The 15,700-nt window shown below is 46.5% G+C and overlaps 1 protein-coding gene across 6 annotated transcripts in view; it reads left to right on the top strand.

Annotated features, from left to right (window-relative positions):
* The first annotated feature begins 2,487 nt into the window (after nt 1-2,487).
* The window catches only part of SYNE2 (spectrin repeat containing nuclear envelope protein 2), a 156,039-nt gene continuing 142,826 nt past the window's right edge, over nt 2,488-15,700 (top strand). For all 6 annotated transcript variants that reach the window (XM_015865456.3, XM_015865457.3, XM_015865454.3 and 3 more), the window contains exon 1: nt 2,488-2,557. The gene's annotated coding sequence lies outside the window, so the exon portion shown is untranslated. The remainder of the gene's footprint in view (nt 2,558-15,700) is intronic.

Here is a 15,700-nt window from a genome sequence, read left to right as displayed (position 1 = left end):
AAATCCTGACAGCAATCCATCTGAAAACAAAATGCTGTTCCTCTGGGCTAGCTGCCATCTAACCCCCAGCTCCAGCATACACAGTGTGCTGGCACAGCACGAGGGGCTGCATGCAGGAGAAGGAGGAGGGTCAGTAGGCCAGAGGTTCATTCTGGCACAACAGAGCGTAAACATGGCTTGGAGTATCCAAACAAACACAGTTTACACAGACATCACTATCCTTCAGAATTAACATTCTATCCAGCAGATGTGGGGAAATTGTTCACCCTCCAATGCTGGATTCCAGTCATGCAAATTCTCCACTGTAGGAGGGATGTCCTACCATGGAATCCATGTCTTTATCTCATGTGGGACCTGGCAGCCTGAGATACCTGGATGCCTTGTATGGGACACATCTTGCATTACCCAGCTCTGTGTTTGCTGGATGGAGTGATGTGGGAAAGGCAGGTCACACTGCTGAACAACCACACACTCTTTATAGGACCCTCTCATCCCCACTGTGGTCACCTTCACTATTGCTGGTCGAGCCCTTGTTGCACAGCCTCCAGCTGTAATCTTCCATGAAGACTGAACCCCAGCAGCTGCTTGGTAGCCTCTCGTACACCTAAAAAGAAATTAAAGCTTATTTTCAGAGTTTTAGGTTGCACTGTGTCAACAGATGTAACATTTGGATATAAAGTAGGCACTTATGACTTAATTTTACCTTTGAGTCTCACAATGTCTTTTTAATGGTGTTACTACTTAATTGTCAGCGTTACGTCTGCCCAATAGCATCACTTAGCGCAATACTTTCTGTTGTGCCTTCAAAGCACTTCACAAGCTAATTATGAAATGAATAATTGAAGTGTAAATAGACACCGTGTGCTTGTATTTAACATTTAACATTAACTGTGTGATCTGAATGAGGAGACCTACAGTTTATGTCAGAGGGAAAAGCATGGAGTAATAATGCTCCACAGCACAAAATGCTTCATGAGACTTATTCTGCAGACCCAGTGAGCAACTGGAATAATTCTTGAAGTAACAAAGCTTATATTTGATGTTACATCTTCCATCCTGTACTTAAGCTCAAGATTGAAATCAGCCAAGGCTAGTAAACAAGTTGAGGATGCTTGTTTCACTTCAAGCATATGCACAGCAGTAAACATAACACAGACATTAGGAAACTTCAGCTGAGAGCCCGAATCATTGAATCACAGAATTGTCTGGGTTGAAAAGGACCACGATGATCACCCAGGTTCAACCCCCTGCTATGTGCAGGATCACCAACCAGCAGACCAGGCTGCCCAGAGCCACATCCAGCCTGGCCTTGAATGCCTGCAGGGATGGGGCATCCACTGCTGCATCCAATGCAGCCCCGTGACTTCTTCTGTGTCTGCGGAGTATCAGACAACACTGTCATTGTACAAACTTGATGAGAACCCAAGTGCTCGTGGGTTGGTTTAGCACAACAGCAGCATGAATCAGAGCAGGTGTTTGCCAAGGCAGAGCAGTCAGGTTATAACCAGCTTTGGCTGGCACTCCTGCAACACACTGCATTCTTGGCTCCAGCTAAAATAGCAGGCAGGAAGGTACAGGGCTCACTATGGACTGGAAAAGAGAACAAAACAATCTTTACAGAAAATCAGGTGCCCAAATCCGGTAGAGCTTTAGACACACCTGTGGGCATAAGACATTTGCCTAAGTAGGCATGAAAAGAGCAAAACATTTGGCTTTCTAGCCCTCAATGGCTATAAACTGGTAGAGAGTAGATTTAAAGGAGATAGTAGGAAGAAATTCTGTACTGCGAGGGTGGTGAGACACGGGAATGGTTGCCCAGTGAGGTTGTGGATGCCGCATCCTTGGAAGCATTCAAGTCCAGGCTGGATGGGGATGTGAGCAACCTGGTCTGGAGGGAGGTGTCCCTGCCTATAGCAGGGGGTTGGAACTGGATGATGTCAAACATCCCTTCCAACCCAAACCATTCTCTAATTCTATGACCTTGCTTGTTTCCACTTAAGTTCGCTGATGTTTTATCAGCACAGATTCATCAGATCGTGGAACCATTAAGGTTGGAAAAGACCACTAACATCCCCCAGCCCAACCCCAACCCTTCTTCCTGAGTAGAAATAGGAAGTGTTTATTGGGAAGTCACCTTTTCCTACGGATAGCTGGCTGAACTCTGAGATCTCATTCTCATTACCCTCAAACTTTGCAAAAAAAAGTCCATAGCCAAAAGCTACCCAGTACCAAAAGGAATAAAGAGAAGGAATTCCTTCCTATTCTTACTTAAGAATAAAAAATAAGTCCATTCTCCTCCAAAGTTCTGCAAACCCTTGAAGTCGCTGTTCCCATACAGTCGGTCCCTATTCAACCCTCGGGAACAGCGCAGTCGTTACCAGCTACCGCCGCCCCTTCTCGGGACCCGCGGCTGGAAGGCGGCGCCGTGGGCAGCCCCGCGGGGGGAGGCGGAGGCGGGGATCGGCCGGTGCTGGTCCCTCCTCCCTTGTCCCTCCCTCGCTCACTACCGCCGCCGCCCGCGCTCGTTGCCGCCGCCGATGTCCGGATCGCTCCCGCGGTGAGTGCGCCCCGCCGGGACCCGCTCGGCCAGAAGTTGTTTGCGGCCCGGCCTCGCCTTTGTGTGCGGAGCCGCCCCCCGCCCTGCCGCGCTCCCCGGCTCTACCTGCCGCTCTTTGTTCCCATCGCCTTTGTTCCCTCGGTGCCGGCTGCACCTTCGGCACCGCCCGCTTTCACCCCGGCTCCCCCCTTTTCTCCGCTCCTTTCCGTCCTTCCGTAGCCGGGAGGAACGGACGAGAAGCCCCGGGGCCGAGCGGGCCGTCCGGCTGAGTTGGCTGCGGGACGCGGCCGGAGCGGGGCGTGGGGGCTCCGCATGGGGCAGCTTCGGGCCCGACCCCGCTGTATGGTTGTCGGTGCTCGGGGAGGGGCAGCGCTCGTTCCGCCACGGCTCCGCTTCGCGTGGGAGGGCACGGAGCGTCTCTTATAAAGTCCTCATCTCTCCGGCGATGCGTTGAGAACACGGTTACTTGCTGCGGAGAAGTTCCCATCGGAGCAAGAAGCAGCGATGACTTTCCCGTTAGCAGTTATGGGGCCGCTCCTGTCCTGCTTACAGTTGAGGGTTCTCCGCTCTTCCCGCTTCTTTCTCTTTTCCTGCCCCAGCGCCTCCCTCCGGGAGCGGCTCCTGCAGCAGTTGATGCTGAGCGGTGCCCGCATGGGACACGTGGGGATGTCGGGCTGCTGCTGGGCTCGTAGCGTGGGTCAGGTGCGGGGCTTGGAGGGAAGGATCCCTTCAACCCCCCAGAGCGGTGAGAATCAAAGAAACGAGTTGATTCGGAGGGACCTGTGAATTCCAACCCCCTGCTGGCACAGGTTCCGTTCAGTAGGTTGCACAAGAAAGTTGTCAGGGTGGGACTCGAATACCTCCGGAATCGGAGACTCCAGCACCTCTGGGGCAGTGTTCCAGTGCTCTGTTAACTTCCAAGTTATGTATTTCTTCTCCTTTTGCACAAGAGCCGCTGCAGGAATTGAGCAGGTGTTCCTTGAGCCCCTCCAAGCGCTCGCACAAAAACCTACAGTGAGTCCGAAAGCTCTTGCAGCCTCTCAATGCTTTGTTGGGTCGTTGCACCTTTCAGGGTGTGCTGTGTCCTCTCCCCCCTTTTCCATCATTCAATCATTTGTGTCCATCACAGCTCTCAGAGCACTCTCCCATTACAGAACACAGAAGCCCCATGTGAATCTTGGCTCATTGTAACTTGACCGAGCTGACAAAACCTCTGTTCACACCTCTGTCTGAAGCATGATATCTGAAAATGGACACAAACCTCTGGCACCTGGTGAGCTGTCATGGCCACCTCACCTTAGAAACAGGGTGTCCCAAAGGACTGATTTCCAGGATGGAGCAGGTGGGAGGGGAAGGGCTGTGAAGGGTGGGAGCAGATTCCCTGGGACCTGCCAGGAAGGATGGGGGTGAGCTACAAAGTGCAGGGAGTGATGGGGGCTTGAATGGAGCAGAGGGGAGACTTGGAGGGGTGATGAAAACACTGGTGATCATTGCAGCCAGTGCTGCACTGATTGATATTGCAGCAGCGTGTGGGTCCCTTTGTGCCAGATGCTGTACAAATACGTATTCAGAAGTGCAGGTGGTTCTCATCCTCAGAGTGAAGGATAGTGAATGATAGCTGCCTTTTAATACAGCTATCTATAGCAGTGTAACTCAGAGTTCCTTTATTTAAACAGATATTTACAGATAACTTCAGGAACCAAATACATATTTAAGTACTGTGGGTATCAACTGAGAATTATGCTGTTTAAGAGGGTCGAAGAAACTTTTTCTCCAACTAAATCTGATCAGAAGTTCCCTAAAGTAAATGAGTGTTGGTGTGAGCAGTGCTTGTCCAGTCCCGGAGTACTAACTGTGTTTTATTTATCTGTCAGACAAAGATTATAAGCACAGACACAATGAAGTAATTCAAGAAGTGGCGTGCCTTAATGATCTAATAGGCTTAAAATGCTTTATCTCCCAGGCTGCTCGTTTTACGTCATCAACGAAAGCGGTGAAAGCAGAATTTCTACTGTTCCTTCCTGAGCAGTTTTTTTTACTCTGCATTTTTGTCTTGTTTCTTCTGGTAGGTTTTGGGTAAAGCTGCTTCTTGTGTTGATAAGTCTTAGTTTGAAGGGGGAAAATAGGCCACAGTTTAGCCCTTTTACTGAGTTCATTGTAAGCACTGTAACCTCCCTTCACCAGTAATTAATTACATAAACAGTGAGTTCAGCTCCATTTGGTTTCCTCGCCATCTGAATGTTGAAATGAATGAAAGAAGAAATCCCATGGAGGGCAAGAAGAAGCACAGCTTGAAAGATCAGGTATAAAGAGTCCCATTCATCTGGGTTTATCTGTAGTACAGGGATATGCCCTTACCCCATGAATCATCTCCTAACATCTGTTTGCAGCTCTGTTTTCTTAGCAACTGTGGCTCTTTTAGATCTGGATTCTCAATGGCTGGGTTTGTACAGGGAGATGTGAAGAGACGATCTGGACTCTCACTACTGAAGCTGTGCCTTTGAGCCAGTTCAACCCATTTATTTTCTTCCCTGGAGCACAATGAATACTGGCTTTAAATTCTAGCAGCTGGGATGCTTAGATGTATATATGTGCAATGAGATGCTTATCTGTTGCTCACCACAACTGAAGTGTTTCCCCAGCATTACCTGGCATTGGTGGAGAACAGCTGGTTGCTCATGTTGAAGGAGGTGAGCTGCTTGTACCACACTTTCCCCAGCTTCTCCTTGGTTTGTTTTGAGCTGTCACTGGGCTTTTAGATGTGGGAGAGGAGAAGCATTCGAAACAGTGATTGCAAGAGAACACTCCTAGCAATGTGCCTGTTGGAACATGCAGCTGGGTTAGCTGGTGGGATTACAAGTGCGGAGTGCTGGATGAGTAACACTTTGGGACTGGATCCATAAGCTGTGATTAACGGGAAGGTGACATTTTGTACACCTCTCACCTAATCTTCCTTTGCCTGAATTTCATCCGTGACTAGTGAGGGTAGAAGGAATACTGCTGTGATAGAGATAGAGGTGGCCATGCAGCCACTGGGAGATCAGGTTTATCTGAGTTTTCTCAATGTGTTCTAACTAGGTTTGGGGCAGATTCAGCAGGGGCTGAATTGATCTGGACCACAAATACGTATATGGGTGCTCTATAAGCACGTCCAGGACTGTAGATCAAAACCTGGTAGTGTATGTTGTGTCATAGGATGTGGATTTGACTGGCTGCCCTTCCTGACTTGTGTCCCATGGAGCATGAAGGGTGCTGGCAGAGAGTAGCTGCTGTGAAGGGTGAACTTATTTTGGCTTGGGATAATGCTGAGGGTGTGAAGACTACTACATTTGTTTGTGAAGGGATTGTAGAGTGGAAGTGGGAGGACAGAAGAGGTTCTGCTAATACTGGCCAGCTTTGTGTGATCTTCATGGATCACAGGACATGAATCCTGGTGCTAGTGAGCATATGAAGGAAGCAGCCTCTGCACATCACCTAGATTAGTTTTCACAGCAGCAGATGAAGAAGGCTGCTTCTGTGGAAGTGCTAAGGGGCCAACATAGAGGGAGAAGGGAAAAATCTTGTGTTTCACTAAGCTGAGCACATGGAAAGGGAGAAGTGCTGGGGAAAGGGCTGTTATCTGCCCTATCTGCCCACAGGAGGGGGAATGGGGCAGAACTTGGACTCTGGTCTAAATCACAGCCCCTGGTCTGTCTCAAAGAGGCACGTTTGCTTTCTCAACACCCTGCAGCCTGCTGATAACTCCCCACACAATGCAGCCATGCAAACAAGCTTGAGACACTTTGGAGGAATTGCTGACCCTGATACAAGTGGTACTTTTTGTAACCAGAGATGAGGGAAATGGGGGGAGAATAGTATTGGGTATTTGAGCTGCAAGTTCTATCAAAGGAAATGATGATTAAGATGGAAAACAAAGCACCTGCAATTAATTCCATGAAAGTGTGGGGAGGAGGCAGAAATGCGGATTTTATGGGAAGAAGTTTTAGTTTCTGGGTCTTTTGACTTGTTGATTGCCAGGAGAAACACAAGAAGTTGGTGAATGATGAAATGAAGGGTTGAAGGTGGAGAGGGGAACACACTGCTGCCTGTGTCCTGTGTGTCTGTGGCTAAGGAACAGTGTACAGCTGGCCACAGTGTGCTTGTAAAGGTGTTGGAAGTGGATGGCTTCAGGTATTTTCTTCTTTGTGTTGGTTGGAGTCAGTGAGAACTCTGCTTTGTGTTGGGTTGGTTTGCATTGTTAATGTCTACCTTGGTGATGCAGGGAGAGAAATGACACAAGGAGTATGTCTTACTTCTTGGAAGCTCTCATGAAGCAAGCTTTGGTTGCAGGTGTATTTCAAAAAGCTTGAAGTTCAGTGATTAAATCATAGAGTCATAGAATATCTCAAGGTAGAAGGGACCCATCATGATCACTGAGTCCAAATCCTGCTCCATACAGGACCACCCAAAAATCAGCCCATGTGTCTGAGGGCACTGTCTGGATGCTTCTTGGACTCCAGCAATCTCAGAGCCCAGTCTGCTGCCCTGGGGGATCCTGCTCCAAGGAAAGGAAACTCTTCTAGCAGAGCTAAGCCCTTTCATTGAAGGTAGCTGTGTGTCATCCAGCTGCAGGATGCTGCTGAGGGAGGGATGTGCAGGGCATTGCACCTTGTGCCTCTGGTGGAGTCAAACCTCGCCTCTGTGTAAACACAGAGGTGCTTCTTTATGTCCTTTCTCTCAACTTAAATTGTGAGATTTATCTTGCCAAACTACAGCATAGCTGTCTGCATGTGAGACAGTTGTCTAGACTCCTTTCATAGTCACCAGAGAGGAGCAAGTGCTTCTGGGCCATGATTCATCCACACTGACATCTAAAAATACCCTGGGTGAACTGCCCTAAAAGTGCCTGTTCCTCTCCATTGTTTCTACAGTGTCCAAACAATGGAGGCACATGGAGGCATCTGTGCTGGAGATGTTTAATGTCAGGAGAGCTGAGCCTCAGCCAAAACGTCTAATACCACAGCTCAGGTTCTAGGAGGGCTGCCTATGTCCTCGTTTCTACCAGATGGTTTGTGCTGTGTGAGGTGGTGGAGACTTGAAGGCTTGACCTGAGAGCAGAGGGCAGACTGCAGTGTCCTGTTTAAAGCCTTCCCTCCTCCCCTGGTCACTGTCTGGATTCAGGAAGGCTTCAAGCTGCACCTGCAGAGCGAGACAATCTTCTGCTATAAATAAGAGGCCAAAGGGGATTTGCAGAGCAGCTTTTTCAAGGTCGCCCCTCAGGTTGGTGGCAATGATGATGACAACAGGCTCCCAGGAGTGTGCTCCTTCCCTGTGCTCCCTTCTGCTGCCTTGCAAATGTCCATGCTCCCAGGGTGACACCTGCTCAGTGAGCAGCGCTTGACAGCACCTGGTACGTAATCATCACCTTTTCATGAAAACTTAATGCAAAATATTATGTATAGTATTATATTCTTGTAAAACCCGTGCTTCAGGCACATCACTGAATTGCTATGTAGCCATTGGGCTAGTGGGGATAATTGCATGCATGCTCAGAAATGGCTCACCCTAGAAGGAATAAATGTGCTGCACTTCAGGCTTACAGTGGTTGAAGTCAGCATGTGAGATTAATTAATGATGTGTTGAAGTTCTTCAAACTCACCTGCAACAGTGAGCCAACCCATTGGAGTCACATGGGCAGCTCTGACCTGGTCTGCTCTGAAGTGTGGTTACTGCTGCAGTCTTAGCAGCATGGAAGAGAAAGCATTGGTTCATTGGGAAAAAGCCTGACTTACCTGCACAGGTAACCATGGAGGATAGGGATATAAGTTCTCCTGCGTAGAGAACTAGCTTGCAGCTACAGAATTTCTATTTACAAATGAACTGAGTGTCTGTGGGGAGAGTTTGCTGAAGGATTTGCTTGACTAACATATACAAAGTACAGGTGAGTACTGAGCACTAAATGCACCTCCTGTACCTCCAGTTTCAGACAAATACCAGAGCATTCTATCATTTTTTGATAAGAGAGAGAAGAATATGTTAACAGTGAAAGAGAGAGTGTGTTATGTGAGGCTGCCTTTGGTTCCTGAAGCTGTGTGCTGGGGATCTGTAGTTGAACTGTGTGAGGTGAAATGAATTGCAGTTTGATTCCAGGGAGGAGAAATGGGAAGAGGAGGGAAAGAGCAAACTATTAAATAAGAGCTGGGAGCAAAGCCAGCCTCCAAAAATAAACATTGAAGATCAATTCCAGGTACTTCCTGGTATTGTCATCCTGCTTCATCAGCCACTTTGACTGTAACAAGTGGTTGCAAAGTTATCAGGCTGACAGCTTTACAGTTGCTTTTATATAAAAACATGGACAACAATGGCCCAAAACAATACTTTTTATTTAAAAAAAAAAAAAAAAAGGAAACCCTGTCTGATAGATTGTTTGCAAAGCTGTTTCTTACACAGATCTGGGTGGGATGTTGGTGACGAAATCCTCCTGGGACGGAGAAGGCAGAACTTGTTATTGTAAGAGGAGAGTAAGAGCGGAGCTGGCTTCATTTTGGGGGTAGTGAAACATTTGAATTTTCTTCCTAATTATGTGCCTAATTATGGGGCACCTGAGATCCCAAAGAGGAGGAAACAAAGTTGTGCAAGGAAGGTGTTCCTGCAGAGTGGCAGTGCCTTGTTGGTGCAGGCAGGCTTTACTTTACACATACCCTCTGCAAGTGAATGCTTCCTGTTTGGAAAGCTTGGAGGCAACTCTTAATGCCTCTCTTCTTGCAGAGGGTCTCAGAAAAGCCAGTCTTATATTTTACTGTACTTAAAGCAGGTGCATACTCCCAGGAGGGGAGTAAACTCTTCGAAAGGGCTGACAATAGCAGGACACGGGGAAATGGTTTTAAGTTAAAAGAGGAAAGATTTAGGTTGGATGTTAGGGGGAAGTTCTTTACTAGGAGAGTGGTCAGGCCCTGGAACAGGCTGCCCAGGGAGGTTGTGGATGCCCTGTCCTTGGAGGTGTTTAAGACCAGGTTGGACGGGGCCCTGGGCAACCTGATCTGGTAAAGGTGTATGTTTGGTGGCCCTGCCAGGCAGGGGGTTGGAACTACATGATCCTTGAGGTCCCTTCCAACCCGGGTCATTCTGTGATTCTGTGACGTATATCCTGTTCAGAGGATGTGTGCTTGTAGTCATGCACCAGCTCCTTGCTGGAGTCTCACCCACGGCAGCAGCTCCGAGAGAAAGCGATGCAGAATCACACATCAGCGTGCTGCAGTGGGCCAGAATGCCAGGCATGGCTCACAGCTCCTGTTGGCCGTGATGCTGCCAAGGCCGTCTGGCTGGCTGGGGTGAGCATGGTGCAGTGGCGGTGCTTATGCAATGCATATTTTCTGTTGCTTGACTGGACTTGTCCATAAGTAACAGGGTGTTAGTAATCCTGCTGCCTTTCAGCGAGGGAGATGCACAGGGCTCGTGGGCATTCGTCCTGCTTTGTTTCTACTGTAAGAAATCCTGATTCTGAAAGAGAACAACAACCTGGGCAGCTCTGTGGTTTGAGTACTGGCAAGAGGACTTAGCATCCTGCAGGTAGGGAAAGCGTAAGATAAATCAGGCATCCTACATTCTGAGCTGGTGGTTTTGAAATTGCAACTGGTTTATTTGTTTTGTATGGTGAGAGAGATTCATTGTAGCAGGTACCAAGTTCTTTTTTCTTGGGCTTTCTATGTGCAGCTCGGCTGTTTGTTCCTCTCTGGCAGTAGTACTAGTAGGAATCAAAGTGTTGGCCTGGTTTTTGCAGCACGCACAAAGTTATTCTTCAGGCTTGAAACTATGCTATAAATTAGAGATTTACGTTTGCATGGGGATTTTTGTATTTCCTAAAGCAACTAATTCTTTGAAAGCAGAGCAAAAGACATTTTGTCGAAAGCAGAAGACAAAAGCACTCATGGAAACTGCTGAGTTTGCAGAACAGAGCACCAGTTTTCTACTACTGCGGAGGGTCCCACACAGGCAGCATGGCTGTTATCACCAAGGGCTCTTTCTGCATGTGCAAAGCCCACACAGACATGCCAGTGTGCAGGTTTTCACAGGCAGGTGTCCAAAGAAGATCCTGAGTAGCATTTTGAGGGGAAACTTCACCTGAAAGCATAGCTAGGAAATGATATAACTGGGAAATAACTGGGAAACTGCCCTCTTTGGATAGGCAGCCCCTCCAGGTCAGAGCAGGACAAGCAGCAGTCTGCATTGCTGGAGAGAGAAACTGATGGATTCACAGCTGCTAGGCTGGGTCCGACCGTTTAAATTGTAATTTGCCCTTCGTATTTTGGCAAGCTTTTGCTACTGTTTGTTGAGCAAATCTCTCTTCTGTGTTCTCCTTCTGCCTCTGAAGGAGCAAGTGCTGGTGGAGCGCTACTTGCAGGATTCCACTTCTCTGCTATATTTAGTGATTGAAACAAGCCCGTGATCTTTTCAGGAACACTGCCAAAGCAGATAGGAGTTGCATGAGACGTGCCCTTTCTCTTGGCTCCCTAATACATATTGCATTTAACTTGCCTCCCCATTCTTGATGGCTCTGCCTCCTGAGGTCTCTGTACAAACATTGTGCTGCTGTCTCCAGTTGTTTTGCTCTGTAAGAGGAAGTCCTCAGTCCAGCAAAGATTTGAGCATTTATATCACTGCTATCCCTAACTTTCCCTTCTCTAAATTTCCTGAGAAGGCAGATTACCCCTTTTCAGAAAGATCTGAGAATGGCCTTATGATTTAATTGGGGAACTCCAAGCCATTATTGCTTAGGCGAGGTTCAGTCAGCAGAATAATCTGCTTGTTAACCATCTGACTGTTTCCTTTATTCAGGGAAAAAGGGAATTAGTGAGGCAGTGGGAAGGAAGCAATTTTATTCCTTCAAAGGCAGAGTATTACTAACAGCCCGAGTCTTGTTAGTATAATGTCATTCATACAAAGTGGGTGTAATTATTACTTAGCACTATTTTAAATACCTTTTACACCATATTTTGGTGTTAATGGCAGGCTGGCTATGAGACTCTAAGAAAACATTAATCAAATGATTTATTTTTTGAGGGGAAAAAAAGATGAGTAAAAGAAACAAAAGAAAAAAAAACATTGCCGTCTGCTTGCTTAAAATTAGCAGCTTTTTTTCCAGCCCATTCCAACCAGAGTTCTTTGTGTGACAGCTGAACTGGCTCTGCTTGCAGCCAATGCTCTGCCCCTTCCCTTCCAATTGTAAGGAGCGACCCGCTTCAGGAAGAACAGAGGAAGGGCTACTATGAGCTGTTTGCACAACCCCACACTGCAGGGAGGGAGCAGCAGGCCTGAGGCCTGCCTGTGCCCACACACTTGGGTCTTGGTTGCCTGGGAATGGCCTAGATCCTGGGACAGTTGTGTTTCTTGCGCTGTGTTTATAAAATTGGTTTTTATTAATGTTGCAGGAAAACGTGGAAACCAGTTGGAAAATCATGTTTTCTCCAGCTTTGTTAAGTATGCTTCAGCAGTGCAATTCCTCCTGGGAACAGATAACTGTGGGATAGGCTCTTGTTCTGAGCGCACAGAGCAAGCAAATGCATCGTGTGCTTCTATGGGTCAAATCTTGAATGAGGCTTAGCTCTGTCAATAAAAGCATTTCTGTGTGTTAACAACAGCATGGAGTTAATGCTGCTTTCAAACTGTGTAGTTGTACCAGGATGGCTGATATATTACCACCCCCCAGAGAAAGAAAAGGTCGGGAAAGACATTTTCCTAACCAGGTTTTCAAATTAATTAATGCAGTGAGAAGATCCATTGTACCCCTGTAACAGGAAGTATTACCGATGTGTAAATCAAAGACAAACCAGCAACATTTGCTGGCCTTAAAAAGTGGTATTGCTTTTGTATACTCAGACGCTTGTCTTGGCACATTTTCAAGGTTATAAATAGATTACTGGGAAGTCCCTGGATGAGAAAAATGTCCTGTTGCTGGTTGTCATAAATAAACTAACACGACATGTCTTGGTCCTGCAGCTCTTATTCTTTGGAGGAGTCCTTACTTGTGCGTTTAATTTCAGTGTGTCGGTTCACATGAGTGAAGGCTGTTTCTGAGGCAATGAGGTGTAGTTTTGTGTCCATCTGTATTTCTTGCAGATTCAGTGTTATCTGGGATTGGTTCTTTCTGAACAGTTGTTTGGCCTTTTCTAAGCTTTTTCCTATTGAATTCCTTCACCTCCTGCTGCTGAGAGCTTAACGAGACCCAAGGCCGGACCTGGGTCTCTAATGCTGTTTCTTAAAGGACTGGCAGATACCCATCTAAAAGCAGTGGGTTTTTATGTAGGATCATCATAGAATGGCCTGGGTTGAAAAGGACCATAATGATCATCCAGTTTCAACCCCCCTGCCATGGGCAGGGTCACCAACCACCACCCCAAGCTGCTCAGAGCCACATCCAGCCTGGGATCAGAAGGCTCTACCCTCTTTTCCCCATCACCTTCAAAGTGATGGAAACGTAATGGGAGACTTTTATTTCCTCCTGAAAGTGAGGGGAATGTGCTTTGTGATCTGCTTTGTGATCTCATTTCAGCTTTGGACTTGTATGTTATATGAGGCCTTCAGGGATGGGGCATCCACAACCTCTTTTGGCAACCTGTTCCAGTGCATCACCACCCTCTGTGTGAAAATCAACCAAACAAAACCAAAACACTTCAAACCCCAACATGATCAGAGGGTCATTGTGATTTGAATCCCATCAATTTTGCCTCTAAGGGGACTTACAGAAGAACTGTTTGCCAAATGGAGGTTCAGCAGCGGCTTTGTTAAGAAGGCAAAGGGTCTTCGGTCAGCCTGCATTGTGGAGTTCTACTTCCTTTGGACAAGTTTGCCAGAGATAAAGATCAGCCGTTTCTCTATGTGACGTCAGCTCAGCCGACACATGAGTAATAATAATCTGTTGCTAGGAACAGCCTTTAGTTTACAGGCAGTGGCCTCTGTAGAGGGAAGGTCTGAGTCCCCGAGTGAGCTATAAACAATCAGCAGCACTTCAAAGAAGGAAAGTAAAACCAACCGCTTGGAGATGTCATGCAAAGATGTCTGTAATATCTATTGCAACACCAACTGAAAGCATGTAGCCAGCATAATTGGGAAAATATGAGGCATGTGTCTGTAAATGCAAAAACAATGAAGCGGAGACTTTACTGACAACAGATTATAACGTTCACCGTATAAACCTCTAGATGGGCTTGTTTGCAAGATCTCTGCTGCTTTCAGCTGGAAGGAGTGCATTTGTGAGCTCATTTCATGCCATGTGATTTTGTGGGATTGGCTCCCAAGGAGGATGGTGAGGGCACATCTGCCCAGCAGGCTGCAGCACAGTGCAGGGACACCCAGGAGTTGGCTGGTACTCACTAACATTGTGAGGCAGTGTGGAAGGTTGGTTTGCCTTCACACATTAATAGTGTGCATTATTATTATTTCTTATGGTAATGTTCATCGTTAGTGAAATGTGCATTTTGTTATTTAATTGTAGTTGCATGTGTTCTTGGAGAACAGCAGCACTTCTGCCACAGAGGAACATTCTGTGTGATTGCTGTTTTGTTCACACCATGAATCCTTACTGCTCTCTCTACTTGGGTAACGGAAGGATTCAATCTGTAACCCAGACTGATCCAAACTGTTCTGTTAAGGCTACAAAATCCTTGCTAAAATCTAGCAAAATCCATCCTGAACTTTTTCCCCCCTTCCTTATGAAGATTCAGATGAAGAAAAGAGTCTCTTCAAGTCTCACTGGAGACATGGGATTTAAGTCAGCATTGTCTGTTCTCATGATGACCTCTCCAGAATTTAAAGCTGAGATATCATTATTTCTAGGTTAGTTTCTTGAGATTTCCAGTCTGTTACTTGCTCTTGGTTTTCCTGGTCTGTCAATGTGCCCACGTTTCTCTGTAAATATTTTTTCAACCAACTGATGTTTTAAAATGAAATAATCAAATACTGAATGGAAAAGATGGTAATTCCTAACACCTATGAAATGCATTGTTAAGCGATATTACCAACACATTCACAGATTTACACCCCTCAAAGGTTGATACGGTACAGTTACACTTAATGTGCTTTATTTGATTGGAATTCTGGGGGTAAGGGCAAAAGGACGAGCCTCTTGTCCCCAGGTAATCCCATCTCAGACAATCTGTACTTTGAACCTTCTAAAGAATATTAATCCTTGCAGATATGTCCTCCAGGAGAGCGTGTGTCTCTCTTTAAAGCAGCTGTAGGGTCTTCTGCTGGGGCAGGACTGGAACCAGAGGCAGGGAAAAATGCATGTGGTGTGTTGGATGGTGAGAGGAAGGTTTCAGGGCCGTGAAAGCTTTGGCATAAACTTCTCATGTAATAGCTCTGCAGTTTTATAACCTGTGCTGAGGATTTATAGAGTGGATTTTTGTTTTAAAAAAGAAAAGGAAAACAAAAAAGAAGAAATTTCATCCTCTGGATAAAGAGGCCTTAGTTTGTCCTTAGAAGAAAATAGAGGCATATGCTTTTTTTCATTTATATATGTCCTGTGATCGTGTGCCATAACTTTGTTGGAAGGGATCTCTGGAAGTCATTGCATCCTACACCCCCTGCTCAAAGCATTAATGCTTTAAATTATAATGCTTTCAAATCTGAAAGCTTTGTTAAATTTTACCAATTGCACACCCAGAGATCTGAGTCCCACCGCGTGAAGCAGATACAGGCGCATAGAAGGAGATGCCGTCTGCTGTTGTTGCTGTAGTTGAATAGGGATGTGGACAGACGAGAAATGCTCACAGGAAGGTTAAAATCACATTGGGTTTTGTTTCATAGCTCTTGCATCTTATCCTATTACCACAGAGATATTTTAATGCCAGATCCTGTTCCCTTCTCTAGACTATGCTCCAGTGACTTCGGCATTATGTGGACATGACTTAGCTCTACCTGTGTCACTGTATGAAGTTTGGATGCAGAGATGTCAAATAGATAAGTGTGTTTTCACTGCTGGTGATTTAGTGCTGCATCATGTGCCCATTTATTTGAAAATAAGGTTAAAACTGCGAATAAACCTGCGATAAAAGGAAAAAGCATACATTTTTACTGAAGTTGAATGTGTGCCCCAGAGCCGCAGGGGAAGGTACATGGTTTTGAGACCTCTTGCTTGTGGTTTATGCTCATGTGACAGTGGTAGGG

Source organism: Coturnix japonica, chromosome 5 (assembly GCF_054131305.1).
Source record: "Coturnix japonica strain WE chromosome 5, WE-NBRP24, whole genome shotgun sequence".
In the NCBI taxonomy this organism is placed as follows: Eukaryota; Metazoa; Chordata; class Aves; order Galliformes; family Phasianidae; genus Coturnix; species Coturnix japonica.
The sequence above is the reverse complement of the archived record's forward strand: the minus strand, read 5'-3'. Positions and strand labels throughout refer to the sequence as shown.